Genomic DNA, 13,888 nt, shown 5'->3' with positions numbered 1-13,888 from the left:
ATACCTTATATATGTAATCTACCGTAGCCCTGTATATATATATATATATATATATATATCTATGGAGACAGCCTGCTGATACCGTATATATGTAATCTACCATAGCCCTGTATATATATATGGAGACAGCCTGCTGATACCGTATATATGTAATCTACCATAGCCCTGTATATATATATATATATATATATATATATATATATATATATATATCTATGGAGACAGCCTGCTGATACCTTATATATGTAATCTACCATAGCCCTGTATATATATATATATATATATATATATCTATGGAGACAGCCTGCTGATACCGTATATATGTAATCTACCATAGCCCTGTATATATATATGGAGACAGCCTGCTGATACCGTATATATGTAATCTACCATAGCCCTGTATATATATATATATATATATATATATATCTATGGAGACAGCCTGCTGATACCGTATATATGTAATCTACCATAGCCCTGTATATATATATATATATATATATATATATATATATATATATGGAGACAGCCTGCTGATACCTTATATAGGTAATCTACCATAGCCCTGTATATATATATATATATATATATATATATATATATATATGGAGACAGCACACTGTATTCTCTACCTGTAACACCACACAGCACGCTGTATTCTCTATCTGTAACACCACACAGCACGCTGTATTCTCTACCTGTAACACCACACAGCACACTGTATTCTCTACCTGTAACACCACACAGTACACTGTATTCTCGACCTGTAACACCACACAGTACACTGTATTCTCTACCAGTAACACCACACAGCACGCTGTATTCTCTACCTGTAACACCACACAGCACTGTATTCTCTACCTGTAACACCACACAGCACTGTATTCTCTATCTGTAACACCACACAGCACTGTATTCTCTATCTGTAACACCACACAGCACTGTATTCTCTACCTGTAACACCACACAGCACACTGTATTCTCCACCTGTAACACCACACAGCACCCTGTATTCTCTATCTGTAACACCACACAGCACACTGTATTCTCTACCTGTAACACCACACAGCACGCTGTATTCTCTACCTGTAACACCACACAGCACGCTTTATTCTCTACCTGTAACACCACACAGCACGCTGTATTCTCTACCTGTAACACCACACAGCACGCTGTATTCTCTACCTGTAACACCACACAGCACGCTTTATTCTCTACCTGTAACACCACACAGCACACTGTATTCTCTACCTGTAACACCACACAGCACACTGTATTCTCTACCTGTAACACCACACAGCATTGTATTCTCTACCTGTAACACCACACAGCACGCTGTATTCTCTACCTGTAACAACACACAGCACGCTGTATTCTCTACCTGTAACACCGCACAGCACTGTATTCTCTACCTGTAACACCACACAGCACACTGTATTCTTTACCTGTAACACCACACAGCACGCTGTATTCTCTACCTGTAACACCACACAGCACGCTGTATTCTCTATCTGTAACACCACACAGCACGCTGTAGTCTCTACCTGTAACACCACACAGCACGCTGTATTCTCTACCTATAACACCACACAGCACTGTATTCTCTACCTGTAACACCACACAGCACGCTGTATTCTCTACCTGTAACAACACACAGCACGCTGTATTCTCTACCTGTAACACCACACAGCACGCTGTATTCTCTACCTGTAACAACACACAGCACACTGTATTCTCTACCTGTAACACCACACAGCATGCTGTATTCTCTACCTGTAACACCACACAGTACACTGTATTCTCTACCTGTAACACCACACAGCACACTGTATTCTCTACCTGTAACACCACACAGCGCGCTGTATTCTCTACCTGTAACACCACACAGCACACTGTATTCTCTACCTGTAACACCACACAGCACACTGTATTCTCTACCTGTAACACCACACAGCACACTGTATTCTCTACCTGTAACACCACACAGTACACTGTATTTTCTACCTGTAACACCATACAGTACACTGTATTCTCTACCTGTAACACCACACAGCACGCTGTATTCTCTACCTGTAACAACACACAGCACGCTGTATTCTCTACCTGTAACACCACACAGCACGCTGTATTCTCTACCTGTAACAACACACAGCACGCTGTATTCTCTACCTGTAACACCACACAGCACGCTGTATTCTCTACCTGTAACGCTGAGATTGGAATAAAGTAAAGAACTTTTTTATTTTTTATTTTATTTTTATTCCCATGCGCATATTATAATCAAGCATCTGTTATCTTTGAAGTTGAGCCCCACAATAAGGCTCTGATCCTCTCTGCCGTTTAGTATCATTTACTTATGTTACTGCATCATTTTCGTGAATACGCTGCAGTACTGCAATGGCACTCTGACATGTGTGAACACAGCCCTAATTTCAATGCACACTTCTGCACAATCAAATAAGTCAGTGCAACACCTGTTTCTGGGCAGTCAGAGATGGTGAATCACTCAGGGGATTGGGGGATCCAGCCAAGCCTCCTCTGACATCACACCCTGCCCCCTGTCTGCATCATCAGCCTGATCTCAGCAGACACACACAATGTGAGACAGAGGCATGGAAGATTTGTCTCCTAAGGGGGGAAAGCAGAAGGAGCAGGAGACAATGTGGATTAGCACAGAGGCCATTTTTCTTCATTTCCTGGATTTCTATCAGCTACCAGTATAACAGGACCGTACAGATATGGTAATACATTGTATAGACACATATATTTAACTTTTAATGTACTTTTAATAGAAAACAAGTTTTTCTTATCTGGAGTTCCCCTTTAAGAGCTCCCTGTACTGGTTGGGAGCGCAAGTGGAGGAGGGACATAGTCTGCATAGTGGGGTCTACAGCCCTGTACTCCGATCATGGAAGTGTCCCTCACCTTCCAAATCATGGCAGATCCACTTCAGGCTGGGGCTCACATCAGGGGACAGGACTGTGGAGGTAATCTCTCCATAGCTGTAACCCCTCTCTCCCCGGACAGGGAGTGCTGCATGTATGTGCCCACATCTGCCCTGCTCATTCCATCATGCTCCCTGCAGTCTCTGTCAGCCCTTGTGTTTCCCATCCTCTCCATTACTGTACAGTAACTTATAATATCATATATTCTGCTGTTTCTGAATGTTTGTTTCATCTGTTTTACATGTTGTTTAGAATAATAAATCATTATTTTTGAGGTGTGGAACCAATTGCCTGCATTTCTATGATTTCTTATGGAAAAATTTGCTTTGGTTTAAGAGTGGATTTGGATTACAAGCGCGGTCCCAGAACGAATTATGCTTGTAATCCAAGGCACCACTGTGTGTGTGTGTCTGTCTGTCTGTCTACCTATGACCTGCCATAGCCCTAAATGTATAGAGGCAGCCTACTAAAATCTTTTATATGTGATCTGCCATAGCCCTGTGTATATACAGTATATATATATATATATATATATATAGCATCATTCGTTTCAGGACTGTGCTTGTTATCCAAATCCACTCTTAAACCAAAGCAAATTTTCCCATAAGAAATCACTGATATGCAGACAATTTATTCCACACCCTAAAATGTTTTTATTCTGAATAACATGTAGAACAGATGAGAACAATGAGAAACAGCAGAATATGTGATAAGTTATAAACCTGAAAAAACAGCAGCAGTTTGTAGATAGAGGATGGAGCTGCAGATCCCCATAATGCAGTAGTGTAGTACAACAGGCTACAATAGAGAAGCAGGGCTGCTGTAAGAGGTCTGTGTGGTCACATGACAGCAATGGGGAAGGGGGAGGTGTTCAGTATGGACCAATCAGTAAGTGCGAACCAAAGAGCTGTGCAGGAGGACAGTGACAGAAACTTCTCTATACAGAAGTGTGTATAGCTGAGTATAAGTGCAGGCACATTACAGCAGCAGTGTATATAGCTGAGTGTAAGTGCTGGCACATTATAGCAGGATTGGAAAGGATGGGAAACACAAGGGCTGATAGATCTGCCATGATTTGGAGGGAAGGAGACTTCCTGGGTCAGAGTACAGTGCTGTAGACCCCGCTATGCAGGCTATGCCCCTCCCCCGCTCCCCCTCCCACCCAGCACTAGGAGCTCTTAAACCAAAGCAATGCTCTTAAACCAAGTTACAATTTTGAAAAACTGAGCTCTTCTTGCAAAACGCTCTTAATCCAAGTTGCTCTTAAACCAAGGTACCACTGCATATATATGGAGACAGCCTAGTGATGTGGAATAGCTATGACCCACCATAGTCCTGTACTGTGTATATATGTATGGAGACAGTCTACTGATGTCTTATACCTGTTATCCTCCATTGCCTTGTATATATTCATGGAGACAACCTACTGATTTCTTATATATGTGACCCGCCATAGCGCTGTATATATGTCTACCTATGACCTACCATCGCCTTGTATATATCTATGAAGACAGCCTACTCATATCTTATATATGGGATGCATGATGGCCCTGCACACATGTAAGGAGACAGTCTACTGCTGTCTAATATCTGTGATCCGCCATAGTACAGAGATGCTTCGCACTTTATCCAAAAAGTTAAAGACGACTTTATTGTAAAACCCAGTGACGCGTTTCAGGGATATATCCTCCGTCATGATATTGCTTCCTTCTGATGAAGGGTATACAGTATGTCCTCAAAACACTTCATTGGTTTACAGTCAAGTCTTCCTCCCCTTACTGAATGAATCGGGAGGATCTCTGAGGTGGCGGCTTTAGGAATCACGTTTTATTGGCCTCGCTGTTTGCATCTTCCATGGGTTCAAGTCCCAGTCAGGATTCGGAGGATTCAGAGCACCCCGGCTCCATAACACAAGCCCAGGTTGTATTTTTCCTTTTCCCCAGAAAACTATTTTCAGACATTTTAGACTACTTTTATGTACCATGACAAAGTGTTCACCAACAATCTAATGGCAGCCTCAGGTTTCACGCCAATATTTTTTTATACTGTATATTTAATACATAGTGTTAATATGCTTTTGGTCATAGTTTAGCCCCATTTATTGGCTTCCCAGCACATTTTCCCTCACCACCGTGTCCATGTGTCCATTATCCGCCTGTATCTGAAACCTAGCCAAAGTATGCACAGAAAAACACTGTGTGAATTAAGCCTTAAAGGGAACCTGTCACCCGGCAGTACGGCGCAGAGCCCAATCGACCCCCCCCCCCCCCCCCCCCGGTGGAGCCCCGGATACTTACCTTTCCTGCAAGTCCCGCTCCTCCGGGGGGGGGGGGGGGGTTGGGGGGATCGGATGGGCTCTGCGCCGTAAAGCTGGGTGACAGGTTCCCTTTAAAGGAGAAGTCCGCCCAAAACATGTATTTAAGTATCTTATTGCCCAACGGAAATTATAAAAATTCTCAATATACATTAATTATGGGAAATGCAAATATAGTGGAAGATTTATCAAACATGGAGTAAAGTGACACTGGCTCAGTTGCCCCTAGCAACCAATCAGATTCCACCTTTCATTCCTTACAGACTCTTTGGAAAATGAAAGGTGGAATCTGATTGGTTGCTAGGGGCAACTGAGCCAGTGTCACTTTACACCATGTTTGATAAATCTCCCCCATAGACCTTTATTTCTTCATTTATTACAGCTTGAAGTCTTCTATTCCTAGCAAAAATGGTGACGTCACAACCCACTGTCTAACATACAGAGGTGCGGACTGGACTGTGTGGTGGCAGCGGGGACACAAGTGTCAAGCAGGGCAACCTCCGGTAGAGAGACCACCGGGATGATGTGACATGTGAATCATCGTCATCCACCGGGATGCACCAGAGCTGTCATTATCTGCATTGTGTGGGCGGCCAGTAGACCTGGATAGACGACTGCTGGGGGGGGGGCTGCTCTCACCAGCTTTCCTCTCCTCCGTCAGACCTGTCAGTCGGTGCTCCAACCCTGCTGCCCGTGTAGCTGACCCACCGTCTGGACCTTTTGTGTCGCTCTGTGGTTGGGGTGAGAGCAGCTCCCTCTCCATTTTTGCTAGGAATAGAAGACTTCAAGCTGTAGTAAATGAAGTAATAAACCACTATGGGGGAGATTTATCAAACTGGTGTAAAGTAGAATTGTCTTAATTGCCCTTAGCAACCAATCAGATTCCATCTTTCATTTTCCAAAGAATCTGTGAGGAATGAAAAGTGGAATCTGATTGGTTGCTAGGGGCAACTAAGACAATTCTACTTTATACCATTTTGATAAATCTCCCCCTATGGGCCAGTTCACACAGAGTAAAACTGGCGGAATTCTCCACCCCGGAATTCTGCCAGCCTCTGTGTCATACTGTCAGTCTAAGGGAGGCTCGAGGCTCGTGCGCAGAGAGAGGAGGCACGTGAGAATTCAGCCAGTTTAACTCCGTCTGAACTGGCCCTATATGTGCATTTCCCATAATTAGTGTATTTTGAGAATTTGTATAATTTTTGTTGGGCAATAAATGAAATATATGTTTTGGCCGGAATTCTCCTGTAAATATGGCAGCTTCTTCATGTTGTTATGGATCACTGGACAATTTGTGTTTTTAGTTTTATCCTTTGGGCCATCAGACATTAACCCCTTAAGGACGGAGCCCAAAATGGCCTTAAGGACCGGAGCAAATTTTAGGAATATGACCTGTGTCACTTTTATCCATTAATAACTTCGGGATGCTTTTACCTATCCGGCTGATTCTGAGACTGTTTTCTCGTGACATATTGTACTTTACATTTCTGGTAAAATTGAGTTGATACTTACAGCCTATCTTTATGAAAAACCCAAAAATAACGTGAAAAATTTAGAAAAATTGCATTTTTCTAACTTTGAAATGTTGTGCTTGTAAGGAAAATGGTTATGCCACATAAATTAGATATTAAATAGCATTAGCAACATGTCTACTTTATTTTGGCAGCATTTATTAAACTTGCCTTCAATTGTTTAAGACAATAGAAAGCTTCAAAGTTTAGCAGCATGTTTCAAAATTTTCACAAGAATTTTAAAATCTGATTTTTCAAGGGACCAGTTCAGGTTTAAAGTGGATTTGAGGGGACTATATATTATGAAGCCCCACAAAGCACCCCATTTCAGAAACTGCACCCCCAAAACTGTTCAAAATCAATTCTAGAAAGTTTTTTAACCCTTTAGGTGAGTCACAGAAATAAAAGCTAAGTGTGTTAGAAAATTGAAAATTTAAATTTTCTTTGCAGAAATTATATTGTGATCCAATATCTCTCTTAATAGAAAACCTATTTCCAGAGAAATGCACCCCAATTTTTATAGCCCCATGTCTGCAGTTTATAGAAATGTATGATATGTGGCCCTATTGCGTTATTTGACGCAACCACAAGCCTCTGATGTAAAGGAGTGCCTAGTGAATTTTGACGCCTCCTTACAATTGCCCAATTTTCAAAGTACCACTTCTGGTTGGCAGAGGCTCTGGGGTGCCAAAACCTAACAAACACCCCTAAAGGGACACCATTTAGGAAACTAGACCCCTCGAGGAATGTACCAAGGGGTATAGTGAGCACATGGACCCCACTGGTGACAGACACAGTGTGCTGTAAAATTGAAAGATTTTATTTTTTTACACTAAAACTTGCTCTAGCCTCAAATATTTCAGATTGACAAGGGGTTAAAAGGAAAAAAAAAACATAAAACTTGTACAGCAATTTCCCCCGAGTACAAAAATACCCCACATGGGGACACAAAGTGCAAAGCCGGCGCACGGAAAGCCTCCAAAAGGGAAGGAGCGCAGTTTGGATTTTGAAAGCTTGATTTGGCCAGAATGGAGGACGAGGGCCATGTCGGGTTTGCAGAGCCCCCGTGCTGCCATAACATTGTAAACCCCCCACAAGTGCCCCTATTATGGAAACTACACCCCTCAAAGAATGTAACAAGAAGTATAGTGAGCATATGGACCCCACTGGTGACAGACACAAATGTGGAACAATGTGCCGTGAAAATGAAAAATTCAATTTTTTACACTAAAACGTTGGTGTAACTTAGAATTTTTCATGTTCACAAGGGGTTAAAAGAAAAAATAAACCACTAATAATGTAGAGCAATTTCCCCCAATTACAGGAGTACCCCACATGTGGACACAAAGTGCAAAGCCGGCGCACGAAAAGCCTCCAAAAGGAAGGACCAAAATTTGGATTTTGGAAGCTGGGATCCAGTGTCAGTGCATCACTATGAGAATACATACACACAGCGGGATTGACATCCCGCTAAGTGTATGTAAGTTAACCCCCCCCCCGCCGGCCAGAGCATACATCACCTCCTCCCCGCTCTGGCTTGCTTCGGGGATCCCGGTGTCTGCCACTGATTGGCTGAGCCAGCTGCGGATCGTGTGTGTGTGTGAAGGCACCCTTACAGGGGTGTGTAAGTGTTATGCTTTTACACGTGAAAGTGTTAGTGTGTGTGTTTTATGTACTGTTTTTAAATTTTATTTGTGTGTGTTATTAACTTTTTTTTTTTTTCCGTTTGGGGTACACCTAGGGAAAAGGAAAAGAAAATCTACTCTAAAAAAAAAAAAGAAACAGAAGAGGGCAGAGGCAGGGGACACTATTCACCACCGATCCAGGGGTGAGGGTGGCAGGAAAAAGGAAAGGGTGGCAGGAGAGGGTAAGTGGAGAGGAGAGAGGGTAAGAGGAGAGGGTAGCAGGACAGAGGGGAGAGGGTAAGAGAAGAGAGGGTGGCAGCGGAGAGGGGAGAGGGTGGCAAGAGGAGAGGGTGGCAGGACAGAGGGGAGAGGGTAAGATAAGAGAGGGTGGCAGCGGAGAGGGGAGAGGGTGGCAAGAGGAGAGGGTGGCAGGACAGAGGGGAGAGGGTAAGATAAGAGAGGGTGGCAGCGGAGAGGGTGGCAGGACGGAGGGTGGCAGCAGGGAGGGAGTTTGGCAGCAGGGAGGGAGGGTTTTAGCAGGGAGGGTGACAGCAGGAAGGGAGGGTGTCAGCAGGGACGGAGGGTGGGTGGCTGGGAGGGTGTCAACAGGGAGGGTGGGTGTCTGGGAGGGGGTCAGCAGGGAGGGTGGCTGGGAGGGAGTCGACTGGGAGGGGGTCGGCTGGGAGGGGGTCAGCAGGGAGGGTGGGTGGCTGGGAGGAGGTCAGCAGGGAGGGTGGGTTTCTGCGAGGGGGTCAGCAGGGAGGGTGGCTGGGAGGGAGTCGACTGGGAGGGGGTCGGCTGGGAGGGGGTCAGCAGGGAGGGTGGGTGGCTGGGAGGAGGTCAGCAGGGAGGGTGGGTTTCTGCGAGGGGGTCAGCAGGGAGGGTGGGTGGCTGGGAGGGGGTCAGCAGGGAGGGTGGGTTTCTGCGAGGGGGTCAGCAGGGAGGGTGGCTGGGAGGGGGTCAGCAGGGAGGGTGGGTGGCTGGGAGGGGGTCAGCAGGGAGGGTGGGTGACTGGGAGGGGGTCAGCAGGGAGGGTGGGTGACTGGGAGGGGGGTCAGCAGGGAGGGTGTCAGCAGGGAGGCTGGGTGGCTGGGAGGGGGTCAGCAGGGAGGGTGGGTGGCTGGGAGGGGGTCAGCAGGGAGGGTGGGTGACTGGGAGGGGGTCAGCAGGGAGGGTGGGTGACTGGGAGGGGGGTCAGCAGGGAGGGTGGGTGTCTGGGAGGGGGTCAGCAGGGAGGGTGGGTGGCTGGGAGGGTGTCAGCAGGAAGGGTGGCAGGGTAGCAGCAGGGAGGGAGGGTGTCAATGGGGGCCTGGGGGAGGAGGAGACACAACACAGGGAGATTAGCTAGCAGCAGGGAACTGCTAGCTGATCTCCCTGCATTGGAGACAGGACAGAAGGAGGAGGCAGCACAGTGGAGGAGGCACCCGGCGCCCGGCACACACCAGGTACGCACCGGGCGCCGGGCTCACTGCACGCTACTCCCATCATCTCCTTCTCAGCTCGCCGATTCCAGCAAGCAGAGGAGATGATGGGAGTAGTGGTAAAGATCGCCCGTGATTGGCCGGCTGGTGGTTACCGGCCAATCACGGGCGATCTGGGGGCCGGATCCACGAGCAGGTGATGCCCGGGCACTGCTGTGATTGGTGCTGTCTCGGGCAGCACCAATTACAGCTTAGTGCCGGGGTCCGGTCCCGGAAACCGGAGAAATTGCTGTGATTTGCCGATGAGAAGTCATCAGCCAATCACAGCGATCGTCGTCACGGGGGCAGGGAAATTGCCCCCTACGTGACAAAGGAAGATGGCTGCTGTAAGAATCAGCAGCCATCTTTACCCGTTTAAAGGGCCCCTGTACCGGTACGTCATGGGTCCTTTAGAGGTTAAGACAACTCTATGGATGTCCGAGATCAGTAGTTCACTGTACCATAAACTGGCCGTCCTGTAAATGGACTTTGACTGCACTTCTATCAGAGGGCTTATTGTGGAGAGAGCGGCGGTCTGCTGCTGCCGCTCCTATTGCACGGTGCAACGGCCACTAGACTGTCGTTATCGTTGTAGGTTTTTTTCAACATGTTGAAAGACATTCTGCATGTCTTCTTTAAACAATACCTAATACACTAAGCAATTATCGGCCGTAACGGCCAATATTCGCCCAAGTAGGGTCAATATTCGCTTGGTGTAATAGGGCCTTTAGATCTATAGCATGCAGACATTGGTTGATGACTGGTTCACCCACCTTTACCTGCACTGTCCTATTTATAAAGATTGAGGACCATCTGCGGAATCTGTTGGTGCTATACAAATAAATAGTATTATTGTTAACAGCGACGCACTTTGCCCCACTGCCTTTTTGTCTAAAACCCCCTCCTAATAGTCTGTAAACTCTTACGAGCAGGGCCCTCACTCCTCATGTATGGATAATTATATGTGTATCCCTATAATGTCTGATTTTTGTCTATGTATGTACACCCAGAATTGTAAAGTGCTGTGGAATCTGTTGGCGCTATTTAAATAAAAATTATTATTATTTTTGTTGTTGTTATTTTTATTATTATTATTATTATTATTATTACTAGTAGTAGTATTACTATTGTTATTGTTGTTGTTATTATTATTATTATTATTCGTATTATTATTCTTGTTGTTATTACAGTGAGAGCAGAATTCCACCTTCGGGGGTGGATAGATTAAAATGCCCAGACTCATGCTGCCTTTACATGGAACGATTAACGTTCAAATTTTCGCAATAACAGTCGCATTTGCGCGATAATCGTTCTGTGTAAACGCAGCAAACGATCAAGTGACGAGCGAGAAATTTTTTATTTTGATCTTTTAACATGTTCTCAAATCGTCGTTGGTCATTAACTAAAAATTCGCAGATCGCTTCGTGTAAACAGTCTTTCAAAGATTCACCCTATGTGAGAGTTGGGCTTAAGCGATCTTAACCCTTAGACGACCCAGGGCGTATAGTTACGCCATGGAAGTCTGTCCCCAGACGACCTAGGGCGTAACTGTACGCCCTGGGTGTTTCTCCCGCTATGAAGCGTGCTCCGGAGCGGAGCGCGCTTCACAGCAGGTGGGGGCCGGCTGCAATCAGCAGCTGGGACCTCACCGGTAATGACACGCTGCGGCGCGACCGCGGCGTTTAAGTGTAAGTGACAGGGGGAGTCCCCTGTCACTTACCGGGGGTCACTGCGGGGGTCCCGATCGGTAAAACGGACCGCCGGGGGTCTCTCACCTGCCTCCCTGCGGTCCGATCGGCGATCTGCTGCACTAAGCCTGCACAGGCAGGCTCAATGAGCAGATCGCCGATAACACTGATAAATGCTATGCCTATGGCATAGCAATCATCAGTGTAGAAATCAAACTAATGTATGTAAAAGTCCCCCAAAAGGGACTTCAAATGTGTAAAAAAAAAAAAAAAGTTAAAAACACTAACACACTACCCCAAAACCCCTCCCCCAATAAAAGTTGAAATCACCCCCCTTTCCCATTATATAAATAAAACATATAAAAATAAATAAACATATAATATACCGTAGCGTGCGTAATTGTCCGATCTATTAAAATATAACAAGCGTCATTGCGAACGGTAAACGGCGTACATGAAAAGAGGGAAAAAAGTGCTCGGATTACCGATTTTATGTTGCATTATATATAAAAAAAAAATTAATAAAAAGTGATCAAAACGTCCGATCTTCACAAATATGGTATTAATAAAAACTAGAGATCATGGCGGAAAAAATGACACCCCATACAGCCCCGTAGGTGAAAAAATAAAACCGTTATAAGCGTCACAATAGTGCCATTTTATTTATAATTAATTGCCCAAAAAAAGGATTTCATTTAAAAAAAATATATAACATTAGAGAATCTGTGTAACCTGCATATGGTTGTGTTCGGACTGACCTATAGAATAATGTTATCATGTTGCTTTTACCATATAGTGCATTACGTAGACACAGGAACCCCCCAAACGTTACCATATTGCATTCTTTTTTGCGATTTCACCAATTTATATCTTCATAAATAATATATTTGGGATTCCATCATACATGTTATGGTAAAATGAAAGACGCCATTACAAAGTACAACTATTCCTGTAACAAATAAGCCATTACATGGCCCTGTAGATAAAAAACTGAGAGTGCTAGAGCTCTTAGAAGGGGAGGAGGGAAAAACAAAAACACTAAGATCAAAATTTGCGCGGTCCACTGGGTTATTTTGGGCCTGGTCCTCAAAGGGTTAAAAACTATCGCAATAACGATTTTTCTTACGAATTTTTTTAACGACTTATTTGTCTAAACGCTGATAGTTATAAAAACCAAATCGTTGCTTCAAAATCGTTAAACGATCGATTGGGCGAATTATCGCTTCATGTAAACGCAGCATTAGGCAGATAAACTCATAAGTTCTTGTAGTTGTGGAGGAGAATAAGCTATAAACTGCAATTTTTTATATTTCATTTGAATGCGTCGACTTGCCAGGCGGTTGTCATCCTGCTGTCACAAGTAGAGAGCAGATCTGAAAGTCAAAGGGAAGGAGCGAGGCGGCCGTTGTATGAGAGTGCATTAGTAAAGCAGCGGGAGGAAGTAAATGCCTCAATTAGCAGAACGATTATTAGGGCATAAGGCAGACATTACTAACATTTTTCTTGGAGGAGCCTCTCTCCATTAAAAGGCTATTACCAGAAGGCAGATAACACCTCATGATGAGCCAGCAGTCATGTCCTCCCGCACTATAATTAGAGGTGCAATTATATCCCCTCCTAAAGCCTTATGGGAAAACACTGTAAGGACCAGCGGCCAGACACAAGGTTACAATGGCTTCACAAACACTGCATGGATCTGTCTAGCATATAAGAAGACTATCTGCTAACACCTTCTATGTCATATTGGTATGGCACTAGTACAGGGCATTAAAGGAGTACTCTGTCAAAATATGTTTTTTTTTTTTTTTTTCCAAATCAAATGGTGTCAGAAAGTACTTCTATATCAAAATTTCAAGTCTTCCATTGCTTATCAGCTGCTGTATGTCCTGGAGGAACTGATGTATTCTTTCCAGTCTGACACAGTGCTCTGTAGTACTTAAAAAGGCAATGATAAAACTCTTTTATAGTTGTACGCTAGATATCACTGTGAAATAGATGAAAGTACCTGTAGAAATCGTGCAGTAAAAACTGCATAGGCGTAGTAGTCCTCCAATGTTGATGGTAATGGCAGACCGAGATCTGGTACGTTGGCGTTGCTCCAAGGTCCAATTATGGTGCAGAAATGTGCAATACTTTTCTAAAACTGTTTGGATACGGATGCCCCGGCCAGCGGTTAATCCCCCCAAGAAAAAAAGAAGGTTCACGGAACCGGGTGACGTCACTCTTTCCCTCTACGGATTCCCGTAGAGCAGGCCCGGACTGGTAATCTGGCAAGGCGGGCAAATGCCCGCTGGGCTGGCCAGATTACCAGTCCGTGGGCCGCCCGGCTGTCTTAACGGAAAAAA

Source organism: Dendropsophus ebraccatus, chromosome 3 (genome assembly GCF_027789765.1).
Source record: "Dendropsophus ebraccatus isolate aDenEbr1 chromosome 3, aDenEbr1.pat, whole genome shotgun sequence".
Taxonomy (NCBI): domain Eukaryota; kingdom Metazoa; phylum Chordata; class Amphibia; order Anura; family Hylidae; genus Dendropsophus; species Dendropsophus ebraccatus.
The sequence above is the reverse complement of the archived record's forward strand: the minus strand, read 5'-3'. Positions refer to the sequence as shown.